At 34.0% G+C, this 12,868-nt stretch overlaps 1 protein-coding gene across 1 annotated transcript in view; it reads left to right on the top strand.

The window, feature by feature from the left end:
- Positions 1-6,879: 6,879 nt before the first annotated feature.
- LOC132942371 (transcription factor Ken 1-like) overlaps positions 6,880-12,868 on the top strand; it is a 47,839-nt gene continuing 41,850 nt past the window's right edge. The window contains exon 1 of the mRNA XM_061010690.1: positions 6,880-7,618. The gene's annotated coding sequence lies outside the window, so the exon portion shown is untranslated. The remainder of the gene's footprint in view (positions 7,619-12,868) is intronic.

Here is a 12,868-nt window from a genome sequence, read left to right on the forward strand (position 1 = left end):
AAATTGACCCCACGACTCGAGGTTAGTAGTAAAGGTTAATATTTAATCATTGAATTACGAAAGCCTTATCATCTAAAAGTTAAGACCTCGAATTCCAATTACTAGAATAATATTATTCTCATTTAAGTAAGTTTATGTGAAGTTCGATTAGAGAAAATGTTGTGATTGTGTCAAGATAGATCTTGTTAACAGTCATGGGAAACAATACGAACTTCTCCAATTACAGAGTAGTTGCCTACATTTATAGTATAGTTTTTCTATATGCATTACAATATACCTACCTAACCAAATAACATTTATTGGATCTTTCTTGATTTAAATAACTATCGGGAACTAGGAAGTATTGGTTTTAAAACTTGTTTTTTATTTCATTATTACATTTTTAATTATCAAAAAAAAAAAAAAAACTTTAGCAATTACGTAACCATCTGTTAGTATCTCGGGGCCATGATTGTCAAATTGTGTAAAGGGGCACTTAATATTTAATGTGTTTGGTGTATATAATAGTAGTATACGGTATAGTATTCAATGTAATTTTAAATCAATGAGTAAAAGTAGCCTTCACTTTTCTTCAACCTTACCTGTCTATGAATGTTCTGTTATACAAATACAATCATAAAATAAATCCAGACGGAGTTCAGAGACCAGCTGGTGCCGGGCACTTGTATTTCATCGCTCGCTTCGACTATTGATAGTGGTGTATTGTTATCAAATTATGATCAAAGTTAAATAATTTTATACGAAAATGATTCTCAGGAAAACTTAGTGAAAAACGGCATTTACTTATTTTCTTCGACGTTTTAATTTTTATACATTTCTTGAAACTATAAAAATGTAATTTGTTGAGTACCTACCATTTTTATTTCAATTAAAAATTTACAAATGTTCACAAGATATTACAACATTTTAATAACAATAGTTGCTAACTCCACTTAGAATCTTAAAAATAGTACACAGAAATTAGATAAGTCATATCGCTTTCTTTACCAGTTCGATGCTACCAAGTATATCAATAATTAAGTATTTAATTTGAAAAACCATTCTTGTCTTGGGTGGTCATAGGTCTTGTTGTAAATGTTAATAATGCTTATAAAATTAATTTATGACTAATATTACTGTACACAATTCAAAATAAATTTAACACAATAATATAGACTAATTGTTAATATATTATGAATTAACGTTTCACTTCAATTAAAACGTTAACCATTAACAACCAAAACTACAAATTATGTTATTAAAATAAACACAAAACAAATACTTCCATCTATAATATTCTATATACACGAAGCTATAAGATATAATCAGTGAAAATTTAAAATCACTAGCTGATTATTATTTTCTTAACAATTAAACAAATAACCTATATTTAAAAAATTATTCTGTAAATGTTATATTTTTTTCAGCATTTTATGTCTATAAACAAAATGATGATAATATAGTATGAAGTGTTTATTGTATATTATATAAATGCCTATGATATACATCTTTCACACTCGATTGCTGTGGGCTGTGGCACTTCTACAATCACTTGTTATTATGAACACCTACTTATGCGTTTATTAAAATAATTATTTCTGTCCCATCGTTACACATTATATATTATATTGTATACCTTTTTTTTTTATATATTTAATTTATTTAAGCATATTTACAATCTATACAATTTGTACAATAAGTAAATTTGATAACATAGGTAATTAAAATGGCTTGAATGTCTTGAGGGGGGAAAACCGTCCATCAACAGTACCTCCTATTTAATTTGATGGGTTCATATTATGATATGGAGACCGTTAGGCAAGAGCGTCTCTTGGCCATTTTCTTTTTAACCTCCTCGGAGGATTGTTGGGGATGGTAATATTGTATACCTATAGTATTTATTATAATAGTATTTTTTTAAATTTACCAAAATACTCGATACTAGCAGATATAGGTATATTATATAATATATTTTACTAGAGCATTATGACTATTGACTATCAAGTACCGATAATTGATTGAAAATTAAACACTAATACGTTTATCTACAACCAAAACTAACCATAATAATTAATGATGAAAGCAAAAGTCCAAATTATTCAGCCTTGTTCAGACTACTCAGACAGACATCGCTTGTACAAATATAATTCATCCGACGAATTTCTGCTTGTATATTATACTCAACTCTCAGACTATTATTATTGTATAATGTTGTATTATTTAACTGATAATGTCTATCTAATGTCTGTATTTATTTTATATATACATTTTTAAGCATCTACCTCTTTACTTTATATAAACGGATATAATACATTTGTACTTATAGATATAGATCTTAAATAAAACTAATATAGTTACTTTTCAAAGCATTTTTGTGAAGTCTTAAATAATAGACAACATTTCTCGGTTGACCCATAGTAAAAACTAATATAATATTTTTTATGTATAAAACGTAATGAAAAAAATTATCAACATGTCATTAATAACTAGATCGTGAATTTTCATTCAATTGTATATCATTTTAATTTTTTTATATTTTTGGATTTTTATCAGTGGGTTTTGAATCGTAATAGTTTCCAGCTAATGACAACTATTTTTTTTTACATATTTCAACAAAATTTGCATATTTAAGTGAAATTAAAATTATATACTATTCTAACAACCTAGGTAATGAAGGAGTAACATAATATTTTGCGAAGAAGAAACTTCGAACAGTACTTTTTTTTTATTACTAATAACCTATCGTTTTTGGTAAAGCAATACCTATGTTTGTATCGTTTTTAACATGAAACTAACTTTTTGGTTCACAATCGTCAATATTTCCAAGCAATTGCACTAAAATGATTACCTATTTTGTTTGCATTAAGTACCTAATTAAGCTGTCAAATTAATTTTAATTTATTTTATTATAAATAATATTTTGATTCTGCAAATTTTTTTTTATATTTTTATGAATTTTGCTACATTTTTTGTAAATTGTGCTACTTTTTAATGCGAACAAATCCGTGCACTATTAAGAACACACCTCAATTAAACGGTCATATGCGTACCAGGGCCATAGACTATAGCTTAATTGATGTAAAACGTGGTTGCAAGTGGTTGCGAGGAAAACCCCTTTAAAGTTAAAAATTAAAAAGCACACAGATTTAATGTTTTTTTTTTAAAAATTAATAAAAAAAGATTTTAAAAAAAGATTACCGTTTCAAAACATCAAACGCTTTGTTTAATTTAGACTATTTATTATTTAACTCATTAAAATTAAATAAAAATTGAATCGTTCTATTTATCTAATTTATAGTGATATTAGTTTTATCATAGGTAGTCTTATAATTGTATAACATTAAGACATCAAGTACCATAGTACTAATATTCACTTATAAATATGTATACGCACCATAAGTATAGTGATTATAGTAACAAACTGATTTAAAAGATTTTAAGTTATTTACGATGAATCATTAATCAAAAAACTTTCGCAAAACAACGTACCTGAACCTAATGTAATTTAAATTTTACTATTATAAAACAATTTGTAGGTAATTTTAGTGTACTAAAAAGCAAATTAATTTCGTGCATTAAATAATGTTCCAAAGTCGACTAAGTCCACCATGCAAACCAAACTAAATATTTACAATACATCAAGCCTGTATGGATGTATGGCATCCAAAAGGGGGTTTCTGTCAAAAAGTCCAAACATTCCAGTCGATAACCCTCCATTTAATCACAAAAGCCCCTTATATATCTATATGTGATGGTATAATGAGATGAGCTGCAACCAGTACTATCCATTTTGTTCTATATAATATGCAAATTATAGAAGACTGCTCAGCCATCCATCTGTATCGTCGCTACCGACTACCTATTCTTCACTCCAATGTAGGTATGTTTGTTGTACTTAGGAGCAAGAACTATATCCGAGAATCCTCCTCATCAACTCAGAAGACAATGGTGCATTGGTGTCACACTGCCACGACTTGTTACAATAAAATGTAATAGCCGAAAGTGTCAATAATGAGTGACTTCTTTTCTAAAATCTTCGTGTAAAAAATGCTAATTATTATAAACCAATAATAATAAAAATTTGATTATTTAGACATTATGTGACATATTATTTTGAGTGCAGAATACCTATTACAATTTGGAAATAAGTATGATAATTGGATTAACAGTATATAATTATAACTATATATTATATTAAACTATTAAAATTATCATAGTAATTATTGATTCGTAAACCAACTACGACTAAATCAATAAAATGATTACTTACCTATTATTTTTTATACTTAATAGCTTATATTACATTGATATAAATAATTTCATTTAAAATCAGATTATTCATACCTACTGAAAATAATACGAGCGCGGAGAAATTGTATAAAGTATTGAGCATAGATATTTTTTATTTAAGTTATTATTATATGATCTCAGTTACATGTTTTTGTCACTTATTACTCATTTAGTAATATCACACGGGCACATGATATTATTATACACCTATGGAATACAAATAAGTAGATACAATTAATAACTGAACGTAATTGTTTCATGTTTGTATGTAATAATCTAATATATACCTAATAATGAAAGTATTATTAAATATGAATTCTAGATGGTTGTTCGCATGATGTCGAAACCAGATGTGAACCAGACGTTATAAGATGACATGGCACGCGGTGACGACGACCGTGGAGATGGAATATGACGGAAAGCGCGATAGCGTGGAAAGAAAATTAAATTGATAAAAATCGAAGTCGGATCAAATTTAACCTAGGGTAATTAACTATTTAGTAATAATACTTTAAATCCTTAAAGATAACAGACAATATGACTGCAAAAATCATACGACGATATTTTGCGGGTAAAAACCAGACACGGATACGCCCGACATGGACATTATAATTTACAATTTAAAGTTATATCTCGATAAAGACTCGAAGTCTCTCCAGTGACTCATTAAAGTCATGTTTGGGGTGGAGTCATTTCCGACGAGCCATCATTAAAATATAATCGTATTTCTAAAGTTTTTTTTCATTTGAAATAAAAAACTAAACACAAACTTTTGTCACTTGTCGGTATAATATTTGGAGGCAGACGAGACTCGAGTATATATAAGAAAATCGTCGAGTCCGTCGGGTTGGTTGTTTGTTTTTTTCTTAATATTTCGCTGCGTGGAAACGCGGAGTTACACAATAGTTATCACTTTTGTAGTTTTGTTTTCTATCGTTTTCTTTTCCCATTATACCGTCTCGTCGGGTTTCCAATTTCGTTTGGTTATTAATATGCATTGACTTGACGACGTGTACTAATGTACAATATTATACGCCTGCGATGCGTGAAGGTATAATATTTTATAGGTATTAGGTACGACTGCAGTACAAGTGAATACACGAGTCCTGCAGCAAATGGCACCTTATAGTATCGTGACACACCGCCTTGATCGAACGGTGTTGGATTTCGATATTTTTTTATCCGACAAAGGGCAGAAAGATTGACAAAATAATATATAAAAACTATTAAGCCTATAGAAATGTATGATCATCCACGTTTGGGCCAATGCGCCAAATTTTTTTTTTATATGTTGTGGGCCCCAGCACATCTAATTCGGTATTTTTCCAAAATATTAACCCGGAATTTATTTTTTTGCACCACCCCATGACCATAATATGGGAACTGTACTGTTTGCACCTAAATATTATGCACCTATTTGGAAGTCATTACGTTCAGCCGTGCAGTGCAGTACATTATCGCGTTATAATTTTAGTTATATTTTATTAAATAATATCACATTTTCTCGATCATGGTTATGGATTCCCAAAAACGTGGTAATGTTCCAACGCTATTTCTTAAAACTGACAAATCAAACGACGTCCGCAGCCTTTCTAGCGGAGACTGCACACCATCACACTTATGTCATCACTCTGTCCAAACGACCAAACCTTCAAGCGGGGACTGCACACAACCACACTTATGTCACCACTCTGTCCGGCGAGAGAACACTCAAATTCTGCGTATCCCCGCGTGACATTCTGTCGTCGAGACCGGTCACACTGTGGCAGGGTGTCACTTGAGGGGGTGCACAGAAAAACCGATTTTCGGCGTGCAGGGGCGTGTCCTCTCTCTCTCTCTGAATATATATATATAAATAAACAATCGTTATTTATTATTTTCTATCAATTCACTACAGCCAATGCCCCGTTGTACCATCCGTATACTGCTATGTACGACAGCAGCGAAATACATTTCGTCACATCCGACATAGTGCGTTCGGCTGTTTCTTAACCTTCGACGGGGGGTAGTGGATGGGACACCACCGACCAGCCCACCTAGCTAGCACCCCCGGTAAGTGTTATACTCCCCTTTCGATCGAAATACAGTTTGTCACCGGCGTAGAAGTTGAGTAGTGCTGTCCGACAGCAATGTTTTGTACCACTTATGCGCGATCGGCGGCGGCGGCGGCCGTAGAAAGGGAAAGGGGTCCACCACACGCGGTAGAAATAGACAGTGGAACCGGACCGCCGCCGAAGCCCGTCGCCGTCATTCACGTCACAGCCGCCGACCACCACTCCTCCCCGCCCCTCAGACCACGCGTAGTTCGCCGTGAAAAAGATCGTGTTGCGTAATGAGACGGTGGGGCGGGTGTGAAGGGGAGAGTGAGTTGCAGAGGAATGGTCTCACTCCGTATACCACACCGAGCACGTTTTTATTTTTACATCACTGTGTATAACGATGTTGACGACTACGATGACGATAGTAATAGTAATAGTAATAGTAATAGTAATAGTAATAATAATAATAATATTATGTGCACATCGAGTGCCGAGGCGGCGGCGGCGGCGGCGACGTCGGTGGGGCGCATGCGCCACCGAGTGAGTGCAGTACACACGCCGCCGAACCAGTTGCGTGTCGAAACAAACCGCACGCCGCCGCCGTAGTCCTCGTCGACGTCGCCGTGCGTATTATACCATCCGCGGCACTGCGCGCGGTAGACACGACCATCGCGAGTACGGTGTATGAGTGTGTGTAAACGTGTGTGCGTGTGTGTGTTTTTTAAAATTTTTTCGTCCACGCGAAATTTCCGGCACCCACGAGTGTTTCCGCCGTCCTGTCTAGTGTGCCGGGGAAAAATCGAGTTTTTCAAATCAAAAATCGCAACGACAACCCGAGAGAATATCTTTCGGGTCACCCGTGTTTTTCGGAAATAATAAACCGTCGTCGTCGTCGCCGTTTGATATTTTAATAAGATACGTGTCTCGTACGCTCAACTATCTATATACAGTGTACGATTTTTCCGGCCACAAAGGGGTCGGGGCGGATTTCCCCGCATCCGGTACGGGAAAGAGTGGCGGTGGTAGAGGAGGAAAAATATATTACGTGAAAAGGAAAAAAATCGCTCAGAAATCTTCGTCCTAGTTCGTCTGTATATCTATCGTAGTACGATTCGATATTATAATATACGCCGACCGACCGACCGACCGCTTGCCGGCCCGCCCGCCCGCCGCATTACTCGCGTGTTTGTTGTGTTAATACGTGAGAGTGAGACTTTGGGTTCCTTCCGGTTTCGACCGTCCGTACGAGAACAAAATATAATACTATGATTTACGCCTGTAGGATTCGATTTGGATTACCATCATGTACGGTAAGTGCAACGAACGTCCTTACAATTTTATTATATTACACGTATTCTGCTGCAGCAGACGACGACCGGTCATAGATCTAACCGATCGTCGGCCGCTATGCTTACACTTATTTTTTGCTGATTTTTTAGTATTGCGCAACCGATTCGATGGTTTTAATTATCCCCACGAGTGCGGTGAATAAAACATAAAAATAATAAATTCATGTCGATCAGCAATATTATGGTCAAAAATTGAAAGATTGTTTTTTGACATCGAGTTTCGTGTTTAAAATGCATTAACTTATTATATTGGTGAAATCACTCGCAAGAAAATACGAACTGTCTAATATTTTAATGATCCATATAACGTGATCTTCCAGTTTTCAATTTATTGTTATATTAAATCTTTCGTAAAATGTAATATTCAGTTAAATTATGTAAGTTAAAGTAAATAACTCATTAGATTACTTTTTAAAAATAATTAAGACACACGAAAAGCTTTATTGAAGTTTATAATATATATTAGCATCGCTTACAAATAATAATAACGTGTTGTTAATTGTAATTAAAAAACTACGAAGATAATTTAGTTTATTTAAACTCATTTTCACTAAAAATGAACTAAATCAACATTTAAACAACGATAACGTTTTAAAATTATACAATGTTTTCATTTAATATCGGACTACCTATATTATATTGGCAGGTATACATATAAGACGCGTAAACGACCCTTAAATACAATTTTAATACAATATAATATTATAACACAAACGTTACTATTGCATGAATATCGATACTTGAAGGTATATTTTTCACCGTAACATCTTAACGCCGATTATATTTTCTATGTACTTTCGCGTGTCTAATACGGGGCTTATATATATACTGAATATAGGTATGCCCTTAGCTAATCATTAATCTGTCGTCGAAAACGTCTACCAATCGGCTATCGACTGTGACATTTTCATCGAAATATCTTACTCTGCCGTTCGGTACGAACCGATGAGATTGTTAGTCCGACCTCTCGACGGTCGGTCGGACGATATTTTATTCGGCGTGTGTAGGTGAGTCGTTGTCGTTGCCGTCCAGTGATTTCGAAAACGAAAGTGAACAGTATTTGAATACGGTCTGGCTATTCTATACCACCGCCGCCGCGCCGCCGCCGCCGCCGCAGTGAATAGAATACAGCCCGAACCTTTTTTTTAATCGTACCGGTGGCCTTGTAATACATATAATATATTATGTTCTATAACGATTTTCGAAGTAAAACGAAATATACAGAGATCTATATACACATCGTATGTATATATATATATATGATCAATAATGATATATGCGCGATATTATACTAATGTCGGACGCGCTGACGATTATTATTTCGTGGATACATTACATTTAAGACGACAATGTAACGTTCGCGTAGGATACAACCGTCGAGACCTTATAGGTTTTGGAAGTCCTTCGGGCTTAGGTCATCCTCAAGAACTTTACGGCACGTTAAACGTGTTTTAATGTCGAAACGATATTACTCCCAACGTGTCACCTTAAAAGCGCCTCTCGGCCTTAATGTGTGTTCTTGAGAAAACTTCGAACTGTTTGGATGGTGTTATAAACATTACGAGTTCGGAGTCGGTCTGTGTACGAATGAATGCATTGAGAAAATAAAACACGAAAGTACTTTTGAACGGATTTGGGAAGAAACAATTCGTAACAACGAAAACGTGTTCATAATATCGCATATTATATTACATATTTAATATTTATACTATACGCTTAGGATTAATAACTGTCAACCGTTGTTGTATGGTAAAATGGTTGTAAATTGTACCACGTTCATGTTTTACGTACCGATTATGATATACGCGTGTGTGGTTATAAACCGAATACCTATATAGTATTGATGTGGCTGAAATGCACATCATTTGAAATCAATCTTACAAATATTACAACATCGTAATAATAATAACAATAATATAATGTCTCGACTTTTAAAATTCTCGCGTCATCCAAAGTGATGTGATAAAATTCAGACAATATCCGACCGTCTGTCGCGCGGACAACAACAAAAAAAAAAAACACGCACCGCTACCACTGCATAATATGTTCGCTATCTAATCACCCGTTGTGTTGACCTAATTCTAAGTTCGATTGCACCATCGCGTGGTATAATTCCGCGGAAATAAAAACGTGCCTGAGAGGTGTATTCTCATTGCAAACACGAAATAACATATATATATATACCGCAATTATAATATAGTGTACGGTCGCGGTTTTCCACTCGTCAAAGAAAACATACTCGTTTATACACGTAATATATACAGTTTTATTATTTGTAATTTATCACATGATAATATTAATATTATTATGATACCTGCGCGGCATCGCTCGCGACAGATGTGTTATTCGTGGATCAGGTTCGCGTGACGGAGACATCTATAACCTATATATATATATATATATATACATAATATAATATATACCAGCCATTCAGTCCATCGCAGATATATTTAGGAGTTTTCGCTTGAGCTATAATATTTACTTCTAATCTATGAAATATGGCCTCGATGTTATAGACACTCGTAAGAAAATAATTGTGATAATGTGACCCCTGATTATTATTGACGTCAATTTTTTTTTTTTAATCGGTCTGTACAGTTCAGAGAAATGCGAAGAAAAATTCTCTAACGACCGATGCATTTGCAGCATATACGTATACATCGTTTCATCGATTATGGTAAAAACAATTTACATACGAACTCGTAGTCCTGATCCGCAATGTACGCACGCCGTCGCAACGCTGTTTTTCTCAAACTAAAATATATTAAAAAATCATTCAAAGAAAAGCGTAACGAGAAAATTATAATGGTTTTTTTTTAAAAATTAATATCGAAAAATTACCGCAGGTGGATTGGGCTTATGCACGCGACCCTTTTAACGTCAACCACAAGAGTGGCGCCCTTTAATATTTTTCCTCTGATAAAATTATGTTGTTTGTGTGTAAACATAAAAAATATGGTCTGAAATCGCTTATGAATTCTGTCCCAATTAATAAGTCTTAAAAAAAATTCCCTTTGATGATATTGAAGCACACTTACAATTTTCGTATAATATTTACTACACGATATTATATTTATATATGACTGTAAAAATCACTCGCGACGGATAGGTACCGAAGGCCACCCCGAGTTGAACATAGTATATTAAACATCGATTTTTTTGTATGGCCGATAAGTATATTTATTCATATACTGTCTCAATATGTTTTCGGCGTATAAGTCACTTGTGACAGTTCAATCTATAGTCCTAACCACGGTTCTGATTTGCTGACTGCGGCCATCACACTGGCACTAGGTATATTATATAAAAAAAAATTGTAATGCAGGGTCGTCGTTAGATCGTCGTTTGTACAGTTATGTCGTCGATCGCATAATATGATAACAAATTTGAGTGAACGTATATAATAAATGTCATCATATATACAACTGTATATGCACACCGCGTTTCACTTTATCACGACTACTGACGTACGGAGGGGAGGCGGGGTTGTTGTAAGTAGTAAATTGTTTTGTCGATCCTTAAACAATATATTTTGATAAATTTAGTCTTAAACACATATTTTACATTTATATTTATAGGTTAGTATATATATATGTTTATAAGTATTTTATCAATTTACTTCGTAATTTATTGTAAGGGTATAGCGCATAATTTTTTTTAGTTTTATAGACTATTAATCAGATATAATATGCGGAGTTCTTTCCCCAAAGAAAATTTACTGATCCAATTATTTACACATCTATTAATAATATGTTTGCTACTAATCGATCTCTCAAAAAAACGCGCTGTCGGATGTGCGAACGTCATTCCGAAATAACAATTACTCATAAAAAATCCTCACCATTCTTAGTGACGGAAATATTCGATATCGGACCTCGTATCGTCATCTGAACCACCTTTTTTTTTATTATTGTTATGGTATAACTACATGGGGGCTGAACTGTTTGTACACTGCGTGTCCCCCTTGCAACATCATTTATTAAACAATAATAATGTATATTCGTAGAATGACCCTCGTGCGGCCAGAGACCATTTTCCTTATCGTTTGCTATAGATTATAATATATTTAGGCTCGAGGCAGCACTAAGGGGTACAACCTTTTTACATTTGGCAAAGTCACAATAGGTATAGACAAGGCGTGCTCCACCTTATTCCCTCATACTTATAAAGGTATCAATGGTATAATAATACTATTATCTCGGTGTCTTTTCGATCTGACTATACTCCGCCACCCTGGAGTTCTCGTACTATTGACCATTTTTTTTTTTTTGCGGACCGGCCCTGGCCCTGGAACATCGGAACCAACCTATTGGCGAAGGTCAAATATTTATACTTTATACATCGTACACGTTATGTTTTCTCGTCAGAACCCGTATTACGCGCCGTGTGTAACAAATAGATGGATAATAAAATATTTTTTTGGAAATCGCCACGTTATGGTTGCAAGTACATGGAGATATTTTGCTTGGACGGATTCCCGCGTGTACAGATATTGCGATTCGGGCGAATTCGCACCGAACTCTCCCCCCCCCCCCCCCTACACCAGAATATCACATCAGATTCGCGAGGTCTCGATACTCCGTGGTAACCATATTACGGCGGCATGAGACTTTTTCCCATTTGTTTTATCGGCACCGATCAAAAATCGACGATCGGCATACTTTTGCAGGGAACTATATCATAATATTTTATTATTATAATATAATATTATATAAACACAGTTCGATTGTCCATACGATACGCAACTATATTGAATGTTATATGGAAATATATTATGCGTGACTCAAACGGTTAGGTTTCTTCTGGCCATTGGCGTCATAAAGTCTATAAGCTATATTGCTTGTATTGCTAGATAAATTCATATCGGTACCGGCCAATATATCGCATATTATATATCGTTACATCACACTTATTTCACACACGATCGATGGACGTTCTTCAATACACCCTCTTTCGAACTGAAATATTTTATTCTAAAAATTAAGTCTTTAAGAAAATATGTACCTATTTATATGTTGTAAAATGTCGATGTAAAATTTAACAGTAAAAACATTTAGTATATAGTTTCTAAGCAATTATTATTTTATTATTTCTATATTAGAAAAATGTAATCATAGTTTTTAACTCCGGCTCCTTTTCAAATAGCAATTATAATTTTATTTTGCCAATAAAAATATTATTTTATCATAAATTATTTTTCGTTTTCTTTTA

Source organism: Metopolophium dirhodum, chromosome 4, assembly GCF_019925205.1.
Source record: "Metopolophium dirhodum isolate CAU chromosome 4, ASM1992520v1, whole genome shotgun sequence".
In the NCBI taxonomy this organism is placed as follows: Eukaryota; Metazoa; Arthropoda; class Insecta; order Hemiptera; family Aphididae; genus Metopolophium; species Metopolophium dirhodum.